The following is an 11358-nucleotide window of genomic DNA, read 5'->3' as shown; positions in this document are numbered from 1 at the left end:
ATTACATTAGTTGGGTTTTAGGAAAAAAATTGCCAGACTAACGCGCCAGACAGCGTTTGTGTTCTCAAAATAGAAACAAAGTTTTCGTTTTGAAGTGAGGATTTTAAATTTCCTCAATAGGATCTGTTTTTCCAATATCATTTTCATTGTATGGGTAAATTAACAGTTGAGGTTTATGTACGATGGTGATAAATCATATTGACAGTTGTCAAAGTTGAGTCTCTTTCTGGTCAAATTGCTGGGGAAGACTTAAAATGTCCATTCATTTTTTAATTGTTTATGAGGGCTTTGTTGGTTTAGGAGAAATTTGTGGTTCAAATATATGTTGGAAAAGCACATGAAGTGTAGGAAATTGGCATTCCGTGAAATCTTTGTTTGTCACATATCAGTTTTCATAACAATCGAATCAAATATCTTGCAGTTAACTTATGTTTATTCAAACATAACAATCCATCTGGTAATAACAAATGTCTTTAACATTCTTTGTCCAATACAGAGAGCAATTTTCCAGTTGTTATCCATTTTTGATGTTAAAGGTATTGGCCACGAATTCTAAACTACAATTAGTTTTATGGGTTTAAAATTCAGTTACAGAGGGGAGTATACATAAGATTGCCTTACTTTAAAATAAGTGGCTATCTTAGAAAAAGGGGAGTTACTTAGCATCATTTGAAATCTATGATTAAAGTCATACGTTATATTTGGCGGCAAGATATGTGAGACAAAGAACTTCTATATACATGATGTAATGAATAATTGCCTGTAGAAATGTGAGTCTTCAAAGGAATTCAGGCTTTCAAGGCTAGGTCAAAGGTTACTATAAACAAGCCCTTCAACATCACTCTTAAAGTGAACCAGATGTGGTCTCCATTCCTATACAATGAAAGTCTGTAATACTCTATAGGCCAAGGTATGGCTTCTCAATTTCAGTGTTCTTGAAGCAATCCGAATAAAACTTATAATATTTATATCAACACATTAAATACATTTAAAGTACATAATAATATTTTTCAAGCCCCTCTTTGATGCTTTATTTTAATGAATTTTAAAATATTGCATCATAATAACTTATACCAATTACTTATGGGATTTTAATGTTGTTCTCTGATATTGGTCTCTAAGTATCAGTTTACAAGGAAAGGCCTTTTAACACAGCCATTTCCAGTTGTCTGTATTGCTTTTTACACTCCAAGAGGGAGAAGCAAGTCATTTTAACCCTTTCATTTCTGAACTCCTAAGAACAAAATTCTTGTTACAATTACCTTTACATTTTTCACTAATTCATTAATTTACCTTGGGCATTGATTTTACCTAACATTAATAATAACGGTATCATAGTTATTATGCTGTGCAATTGTATACAGTTTACATTAACCAGAAAACACAATCGGTTTGATTTAGTCCATGAAATATTGTCCTCTCCAATCGAATCCACAAGCACAGTCTCTTTGAAAGTCCATAATGTCCTTTGAAAGTCCAAACAATTTGTCCTTTTATTTAAAATCATACAGGTTTTTGTCCATGTAAAACAGTATTGGTTCTGTAATGAAAAACAGATGGCAGTTTACTATTCTTATACATTAGTAAATGTCTTATACATTAGTAAATTTCTTATACCTTAGTACATTTCTTATACATTAGTACATTTCTTATACCTTAGTACATTTCTTTTACATTGATCACTAGACACAAGAATTGATTTATTACACTTTGTACCAATGTTTGCTTTTTAAACCTATAGCACAGTTTGTTCTAATTTTTATTCTTAGACTAACATAAGGACCATAAGGACCTTCCCAACTTGCTTTTCATAGACCTGGTGTTTTAAATGATTTACCATTGCCTTGTAACCTGGCTTAAACATATCTGCATAATTCCCCTGTGTTACTTCTTTATATTTATTTAATTTATTTATATAGCGCCATCAGATTCCGTAGCGCTGTACAACTTTAACACATAGTTTACCATAAGGGACGACATTTGAAGTAGCAAACTTCAATTCTAACAATAGATGTTCCTGTAATACTTTTAACTATTCAGCTTGTTCTGCTGTAACTTTGAATGTACTTGGAACAAAAGGTTTATTAGGGAAAGTGATTACATAGTTCTACATGTCACTAACTCATGAGGTGACACTTGAGTTTGGATTTGCAGGAATATACATTAATACTCCTGGTAAATAGGTTAACCAATTACTCTTATCTTAAATCATTTTTATTTCTATTTTATTTTATTCATTAATTTATAGAGTACCATGTGCTTTTTGCCAAAGGAACTCTCTGCAATTTTGGTTTCTTGTATTTAGGTCTTGGATTAAATTGAGCACATATGAGACACTTCTGCAATATATTTATACACTTTTTGTTTTAAATTAGGATGATACAATTTATTTTGCAGGACCTTAAATAGTTGTCCTGTACCCAAATGCCCTGTGTACGATGATTGAATACAATCAGCCCTTGTAATAAGCCACTAGGTACAAATGTTTGTGTTTCATTGTGTTTAACCCTGTACATGCCAGTTTCAGTATCTAGACCCATTCTTTCTATACTGAAAGCTACGTCCTTTCATTCTCTATCTGATCTTATAGGGTATTTGTTATTTGTCTTTTACTAACAGTTGCACTCATTACATTTTCAAGTATTACAACTCCTCAGACAAAGTTTCCTTTGATTCCTGATCTACAAGTCTATTTCACAACAACAAGTTAAACCTTTATTTTCTGCTTAATTAAACAGTTCTGCCAGAATACCTGCATGTTTTAAAGCTTTATCCTGAGAATCTACCATTCCTCGTTTCTCCATATTGGGAGGTGAAGTGTTAAAGCTTTAACTACATAACTGCTGTCACTTATTATATTCACTGGGTCATATACTGTTATTTCTAGAACTTTCTTTACAGACTCTAACTCCGCTTTCTGAGCTGACATATGGCCTGGCAGTCTATCTTTGCAATTCTTTTGTTTAATCGTCATATATGACATAACCTGTGTGATGTGATCCATCAACATAAAATCTCGTTCCTCCACATACAAACTAGAAATCCCTTGTATTATTTGCTTCTCAAAAGGAGATCTGGATTATATTTCCATTTCCTTCTGACATCAAATCAGGAATAACATAGCTTTTACTGGTTTCTACCCTGGGTGGTTTATTTTGTAACTGGCTATATACTCCTAACTCAGAACAATTTTGTAACAGTTTTAGATATTTGGGGGGTTTGTAAATTTATCTGTCCAAATCCTGCCATGTGTTGTGTTGCTTCTAACGCCCATCATACAGCCATGAGCTGTTTTACATAGGAAAACATTCCTCTTTCCACTGGATACATAATTTTTGAAAAATATCCCAGTATTCGTAAAGATTCATGCTACCTTTGCATTAAACTGCTATTAATGAAGAGACACCTGCGTAACATTGAACAATATATGGTACTGTTTCAATGGGAGCAGCTAGCACAGGCGCTTGTGTGAGAGCATCTTTTAACAGATTTAACTCTTTTCAACTTCCCCTGTCCAGATGATCTTATCTTTTATATTTTAGCATATTGCATAAGGGTTTGCTATCCCTGCCATATCATATATAAATTCTCTGCTAACATTTATCAAGCTTAAACATTTCTGTAGATGATACACTGTCATTGGCCTTGGCAATTGCTGCAATGCTTTAACCCTTGCTGTACATGGCGTTTTACATTCTGGATCTATATTAACTCCTAGGAAAGTAAATCTTTCCTTCAAGATCTGCACTTTGAATGTGTTCAGTTTTAACCCATTATCTGCCAGTGTTTGACAAATATCACACAGTATCTGCTCATGCTCTTCCCTTGTTACTGTTTGAACTTAACAGATAATCAATATATTGCAAAATCTTGTTCCCGTACCCCAGGGGTTCCAATACTTGAGCCATTGCTTTATGAAAGTAAGCTGGTGAGGATTGGAAGCCCTGTAGCAACACCTGGAACAGATATTGATGATTTTTAAAGGTAAAAGCCTAGCAATACTAGCTATCTGGATTGAATGGTATAGAAAAGAACACATTGACTATATCCAATACAGAAAGTACTTAACATTAGCATCTATTTGCGCCATGATATCTGATGAGATTTACTTATTCACCACATACGTGTCTACAATTAAACCATAAGTGCCATTGGCTTGATTATTAGCCAAATGGTGACTTACATTTGGAATTACCCACTCTCAACACTCCTTGAGATACCAATGCTTTTATCACCTGATTCACACCTTCTTCTTATTCTTTGGGATCTTATATTGTTTAACTGCAGGGGGTCTAGAACTACAATTACAACTTGCAAATTCACTATCCCACACTCTTGTTTAGACTTAGAGCACACTGTGGGGTATTTAGTTTTAAGATATGGTATAACCTCATCATCTTGTTGTATAGAAGGTGACACTTCACTCTGTTTTACAGTTATATCATGACTAAACTATCTTAAATTATTAGGTTTAACCACTCAACCTATTTTGCTCTCACCTAAAGCTTGCCATAAAACCAAATTTAATAAATCCACATACAACTTTTTTCATTGATAACATCCATTCCCATAATAGTATAGTGTGAGGAGAGGTCGACCCATAAGTCACAATTTATTTTACCTCCTTCAAACTCAACGTCATTATCATTGGATAGAATTGCAAGTGCATTTGTTCAATTAAAAACTTAGAAGGGATTTGTTGATATGCTTAAATTTTTAAAGGCAAGCGTGTTTTATTAGAGTCATTCCTGCTCCTGTTTCTAATAAAACTCTGTTATTTTTCCCTCTAGTCTTCCATAAATATATGGTCGCCCATCTTCACTTTGTTATCAGCAAGATAGATCTGATAATAGCTAGGGGTTTCACATCCCTATTTATTGGTGAGTTTAGGCAGATTTTACTTGTCGATTTGTGACACCTTTCTTTCAATGGCACTTAACATCAGTATACACTCTTCACATGAATTTGATATGTGAGGGGGGGTTGGTTGAAGATGTATGCTCTGTTTTTACAGCTGCCACTCTCTGTAGATTCTTATGGTCTGGGAAATTCAATTTTCTTTCCCTTTCACTGGGTAAGTTTTTTCTTCATATTTAGGACAATATCTCCTAACATGACCTTATTGGTTGCAATTATAGCATACCATAGAATTACTCTAATAAAACCCTATAATATCTATCTTGGGGTGTGGCCAAATAGTTTTTAGTACCCTGGTAATTTTGTTAATTTTGTGGTCTTTCCTTAAACCTCACTCTAAAATTACCATATTCAATTAATAACCTCATTTCTCCTTCTACCTTCTTCACTAGACACAATTTTAATAGGGGCCAGTCCTGCTGAAGTATCCCTAGACAAAAGTGTGTCTGTGCAACATTTTAGTTATTCCTGTGTTTTTCCTTTTTAACAATTGCAAGGATTTCATAATTTTCATAGCAGCAAAATCTCTTAATCTAGCTCATTTGGTTACCCTGATATTATAGAGACATATTCACTAACACTCTGCCTATGTTACTCTTTAGACATAGTAGACTGTTTTGTGTCAGTAATCAAATTCCATGCCTTATTCCTTAAATTAGCACAAACATGTATATCATAATTTTCTCCATTTAAATTAATCAAAAATAGAAAATTCTAAACTATTCAAACCAGTTTCACACTGTACAACCATTAGCAATATATTTGGAAACAATCCCTGCAACTAAACTCTGGGCTTTTCACATTCCTTATCCTCTAACACATCAATGAGTTAATTTTTAACCCCTTTACTTAATGAGGCTGGCAGCCAGATCAAACGACATCTGGTGGCTACCACATCACTAAATTTTTGTTTATTCATTTCACCTTCAAAAACACTCATATTGTAAAAAGGTCCTCTCTGCTCATCATATTTAGACACATTTTTAATCAATCTGGCTAATCTGAGAGTATCCATCTGACCCTTTTTCTTGCACAATTTCCCCATTTTCCTATATCTTTTCTTCTCTTCTGCCCTTTTCACACAACTTCTACTTTAATCCAAATCTTTCAGATTTTTCCACAAAATATCTGTAACATTCCCCAGACTAGCAATTTTTGCAAATTGTCAAGATTAGTAACAAAGTCTAATCTTGGACATGTGAGACATTGTTTTATGGGTTCTATTTAACAGATCAGTCTGATTCTTAAGCATTTCTTTCATTATATTAAAATCTTAATTTCCTTGACATTACTTAAACCTTTCAACAACTGCCGAGAGTCTGAGTTTTTGTTTCAACTAATGTTGCATCCAATGCACTCTCAAAAGAGAGCCATGGGGGGCGATTTCCTTCTTTTAACACTTTTAAGGAGATTTACAGTTTAGCTAGAGGCTAGGTAAATTACTAGACCTTGCAACAACACATATATTTTTCAATTGTTTTTAACAACACATTTCTTTTTTGTTTCGATGTATTACAAACATAACAATTACTGGTCTTTTTAAGTTGACACCATTCCTTTATAGAATCTTTAGTTTCCAGAAAGCCTTTTGCCAGTAATGCAACTTTTTCTTTCCCTTTTAACCACATTGCTTTGCTCAATACCAGTTAATCTGTCTAACCATTTCAATACACAATAGCGTTTTCAGGATTAACTCTTTTACAGACAGATCCTGTTACATTTGACAGCAGTCTTTTGCTGCCAATCCATAATTAACTAAACAGTTAATACAATTTGTTTCAATATACATATGAGCAACTTCTACAGACATGTTAAAGACACATACCCTTGAAGTATTTGATTTCCACAGGTGTGCGCATCATCTGATGGAAGAATACTTTTTGGAATATGTAGTTATTTCTTGAGAATCCTCCGAAATGCCATCTTCGATCTGCAATTCGTCATAACATTTATTTCTTCATAAATAAAGTATGGATAAAAGGATACAGATTGTCCTCTCAATTATTATCGTCATATTCTTCCGTCAGTACTGAGCATATTTTATTTCCACGTTCGAACGTTTTTTCCCCCTGCGCAACTCTATTTTCGCATAGTAAAACTGAATGTTTAAATAAAGGATTTTTGGGATGCCATCCTGCTGTATCAGTCAATTGTGTTTCTCCTGTTTCAAGCCGGGTACTAAAGCTTTTTTCTTCAGGGAACAATTTCAACTTTTCTTCAGTGATTTTCTTATCTTCTTCTAGTAATCTTCTTGTAGCTTGTAGCAGTCATAATTCAGGCTTAATTCAAAAGTTTGCTGTTGTTGGTGCCCGCATTCTCCACCATTAAATGTAGGAAATTGGCATTCCGTGAAATCTTTGTTTGTCACATATCAGTTTTCATAACAATCGAATCAAATATCTTGCAGTTAACTTATGTTTATTCAAACATAACAATCCATCTGGTAATAACAAATGTCTTTAACATTCTTTGTCCAATACAGAGAGCAATTTTCCAGTTGTTATCCATTTTTGATGTTAAAGGTATTGGCCACGAATTCTAAACTACAATTAGTTTTATGGGTTTAAAATTCAGTTACAGAGGGGAGTATACATAAGATTGCCTTACTTTAAAATAAGTGGCTATCTTAGAAAAAGGGGAGTTACTTAGCATCATTTGAAATCTATGATTAAAGTCATACGTTATATTTGGCGGCAAGATATGTGAGACAAAGAACTTCTATATACATGATGTAATGAATAATTGCCTGTAGAAATGTGAGTCTTCAAAGGAATTCAGGCTTTCAAGGCTAGGTCAAAGGTTACTATAAACAAGCCCTTCAACATCACTCTTAAAGTGAACCAGATGTGGTCTCCATTCCTATACAATGAAAGTCTGTAATACTCTATAGGCCAAGGTATGGCTTCTCAATTTCAGTGTTCTTGAAGCAATCCGAATAAAACTTATAATATTTATATCAACACATTAAATACATTTAAAGTACATAATAATATTTTTCATGAAGGATTTAACTTTCTTTCTCATATTCTGCATGCTATCACCATGTTGAAAATAAAGTAAAGATGTGCAGAGGAGAAATTAATTATAAATAGTCTTGTGCAAAATAATGTTTGGGGAGGTTGGCCTGGTTCCATAACTTGAATCCACAGCCGAACGTAACGACTGCCTTGAATTTACCTTTACAGTTTTATTCATCGATACATTCAGGCGTGTACTGGAAGGAATTTGATTCAAACCTACCCTCTCCAACACATATTTGCACATGTCTAAGTATGAATAAAAATAGAATTCCGTATGTCAAAACATATATTTTTTTCTCCTTTGTTTGTTGTTAACAAAGATTTTGCAGTCTTAAGAAAGACTTTGCAGTCTTAAAAGCGTCATCTGAGCAGTTAGGACTTGCATTAATGACTTACGATAAACCATTGATTTTAAATGGTTGATAATGAAAACAACACATTTTTTATGATTTCTCTCATACAATTCTAAGTAAAAGCTAAACTTGTATTAATATAAGATGTTAGCTTTGAAAGGTGATATCAGAAGCACCAGGAAATATATATATTGATGGTGGCATGCCAACATCTTCTCTGTGGAGCACTTGAAGGGTTTTGCTACAAATTATTTTTGCTGACTATATTAAACACAGTTGGAAGCTACGTGTTTCAAAAGGAAAACACCAATTGCTTGGGCTCGTCCGGGATTTGAACCCGGGACCTCTCGCACCCAAAGCGAGAATCATACCCCTAGACCAACGAGCCATTACATTAGTTGGGTTTTAGGAAAAAAATTGCCAGACTAACGCGCCAGACAGCGTTTGTGTTCTCAAAATAGAAACAAAGTTTTCGTTTTGAAGTGAGGATTTTAAATTTCCTCAATAGGATCTGTTTTTCCAATATCATTTTCATTGTATGGGTAAATTAACAGTTGAGGTTTATGTACGATGGTGATAAATCATATTGACAGTTGTCAAAGTTGAGTCTGTTTCTGGTCAAATTGCTGGGGAAGACTTAAAATGTCCATTCATTTCTTAATTGTTTATGAGGGCTTTGTTGGTTTAGGAGAAATTTGTGGTTCAAATATATGTTGGAAAAGCACATGAAGGATTTAACTTTCTTTCTCATTGTGGCGAAACCAACCTCGCCACTGGGCCCTGGAGAAGCCTGTTTGCTAGCCTCCTACCTACTGACTATGGCCCCTGGGTTATTTGGGGCATATTGTACTGTATATTGCTGCTACTGGCCCTTTTAACAGCATCTATGGACATATTGGGACTTTTGGGACTACTGTCCCTTTAAGACTGTGAAGCATATTCGAGTGTACTGCCTGTAATATTATATATGTATTTATAGATGTGTTAAGTGTATCCTGGGTGATTTGTATGCAACATTCATCTGATTGTTCGGTAGAATCACTCCATTCAGTATATTGAGTGAAACTACCGAACAACCAGACCACCCAGGAATGAGTGTGCCTCCAATTACCGTTTGCAACAATGTTGCAAACAGGTAATTGGCAATCAGTGCAGTGTGGTCTTTGTCCTCTGGGTGGCCGCCATTCGGGAAACAAACACGTGGCGGCGGCCATCTTAAACTACCGAACAGCGGTGTTTTGCCGTCGAGTGTCTGGAACTAAAATCGGACACTTGACTAGGCAAACACCGCTGAGACCTCCATACTTCCAGAAATTCGTATGGAAACTACCGAATGACCCGCCGTTCGGTAGAAAGAGCCCCATAAACAAGGGAATTCATTCAAACCCTCTCCAGGCTCTATAACACAGGCAATTCGCCTGTTTTCATTCCCTTGTTTGTGACCGACCGCAGGGCCAAAATGCATGGAACTGTTTTCGGATACTTTACCCATGCGGTCGGTCAAATCTTTGGAACCCCATATCTCACGAACCATTCATCCGAATTACTTGAATTTTGGATATGTTGTCCCCCTGAATAAGGGCTATCCAGCGATGCTGGATTTAAAGGTGTACCCCCGGGTTTTGGGGTACATCCAGAACTTGGCTGAAAAAGTGTACCGGATAATTGAGTTTAATGTTATCTGAGGGGAGGGGATGTGTGGGCTGAACCATGTATGTGATTGGTTATTTTATGCCTCCCCCTGGGTGTGGCCTGTATGTGGATTAGTGTAATAAAAGCCAGGCTGGATGAGCCAGTCCAGAGTTCCTGTTTTACCCTCAAAGTGATGTGTCGTCTCATTATTGGGGGGGGGGAAGGATTTATTGCATGCTGTTCCAGTTGACTGCTAGGAGTACAAGCCTATTCGTATGGTTCCTATTCAATGGTCTACAGCATTCATATGCTTGGGAGAATTTAAAAGGTTTTCTCGGATTCGGTGATTGTGGTGTCTGCCAGAGTGCTTGGAGTCCTCAGGAAGCACTAGGAGCATCCATTAACGGAGGTACCAAGTCGGGGTGCCAGGTGATCCGTTACATTGGTGGCAAGCGGTGGGATGGCGTCCTAGTGCGAGGTAAAGCAGCTCGGAGACACAGTACGTTTGGATTTACAAATTGAGGGCAACGCTAGCAGTCGTGCAGCGCCCCTGGGAGCAGACTAGTATGGAAGGTTCTGGCTCTGGAGATGATTGGCTGGCCGAGGTGAGGCAGCGAGTGGCCGAGTATGGGGATGATATACCCATGGAGACACGCCGGGTGATCTGGAACCAGGTCATGGCTGAGCGAAACACAAGGCTGGACCGAGAATTCCGGTTGGCGAAAGAGAGGAAGTATGCTCAGCAGCAGGAGCGTTACAGCAGCCGAGTAGAGGCTGCATCCGAGGAGGTTAGCCGTCTTTCCCTGAGGCGGCGGGAGGAACCCGAAGTGGGGGTCCTCATAGACTGGTCCTGTGAGGAACCACAACAGGCAGGTAGAGATGGGACCAAGGTCTCTCCACCGGGCCCACCGGGATGCTGGGCAGCCGGCCCAGATCCCCAGCAGCAGCCAGAGTTGCCAGGTGGGGAAGCAGGTGGCCCTTACTCACAAATGTTGAGGGGCCTCACGGATTGGTCCTGGGAAGACCCACAGATGGCAGGTGGAGATGGGACTGCGGTCTCTCTACCGGCCCTACAGGGATGCTGGGCAGTCGGCCCAGATCCCCAGCGGCAGTGTGCGTTACAGGGAGCTGAAAGTGCCGTTCTTGCTCCCCAGCGGCAGTCTACGGTGCAGGGAGAGGAGCCTGTTATCCCCTCTCCCCAGCGGTTGAAGGTGTGTAAGGGAGAGGAGTTTGTTACCCCCTCTCCCCACCGACAACCTAACCCACCAAGGGGAGACAGTAAACCCCTCACCAGCGCAGATGGGACCGTGGTCTCTGTGCCCAAGTTACAGGGAGCTGAAGGGGCCATCCTTGCTCCCCAGCGGCAGGTTACAGTTCAGAGAGAGGAGCTTGTTACACCCTCTCTCCAGCGGCAGCCTAACCCACCAAGGGGAGAC

At 37.6% G+C, this 11358-nt stretch overlaps 1 non-coding gene across 1 annotated transcript; it reads right to left on the bottom strand.

Moving 5' to 3' along the window:
* Window positions 1–8606: 8606 nt before the first annotated feature.
* TRNAP-UGG (transfer RNA proline (anticodon UGG)) lies at window positions 8607–8678 on the bottom strand. Its single transcript has one exon. It is a non-coding gene; the product is annotated as a tRNA-Pro (tRNA).
* Between the last annotated feature and the right edge of the window lie 2680 nt (window positions 8679–11358).

This window comes from Pelobates fuscus, chromosome 6 (assembly GCF_036172605.1).
Source record: "Pelobates fuscus isolate aPelFus1 chromosome 6, aPelFus1.pri, whole genome shotgun sequence".
NCBI classification, from domain to species: domain Eukaryota; kingdom Metazoa; phylum Chordata; class Amphibia; order Anura; family Pelobatidae; genus Pelobates; species Pelobates fuscus.
Note: the sequence above shows the minus strand (reverse complement) of the source record. Positions and strands in the feature narration are given on the sequence as shown.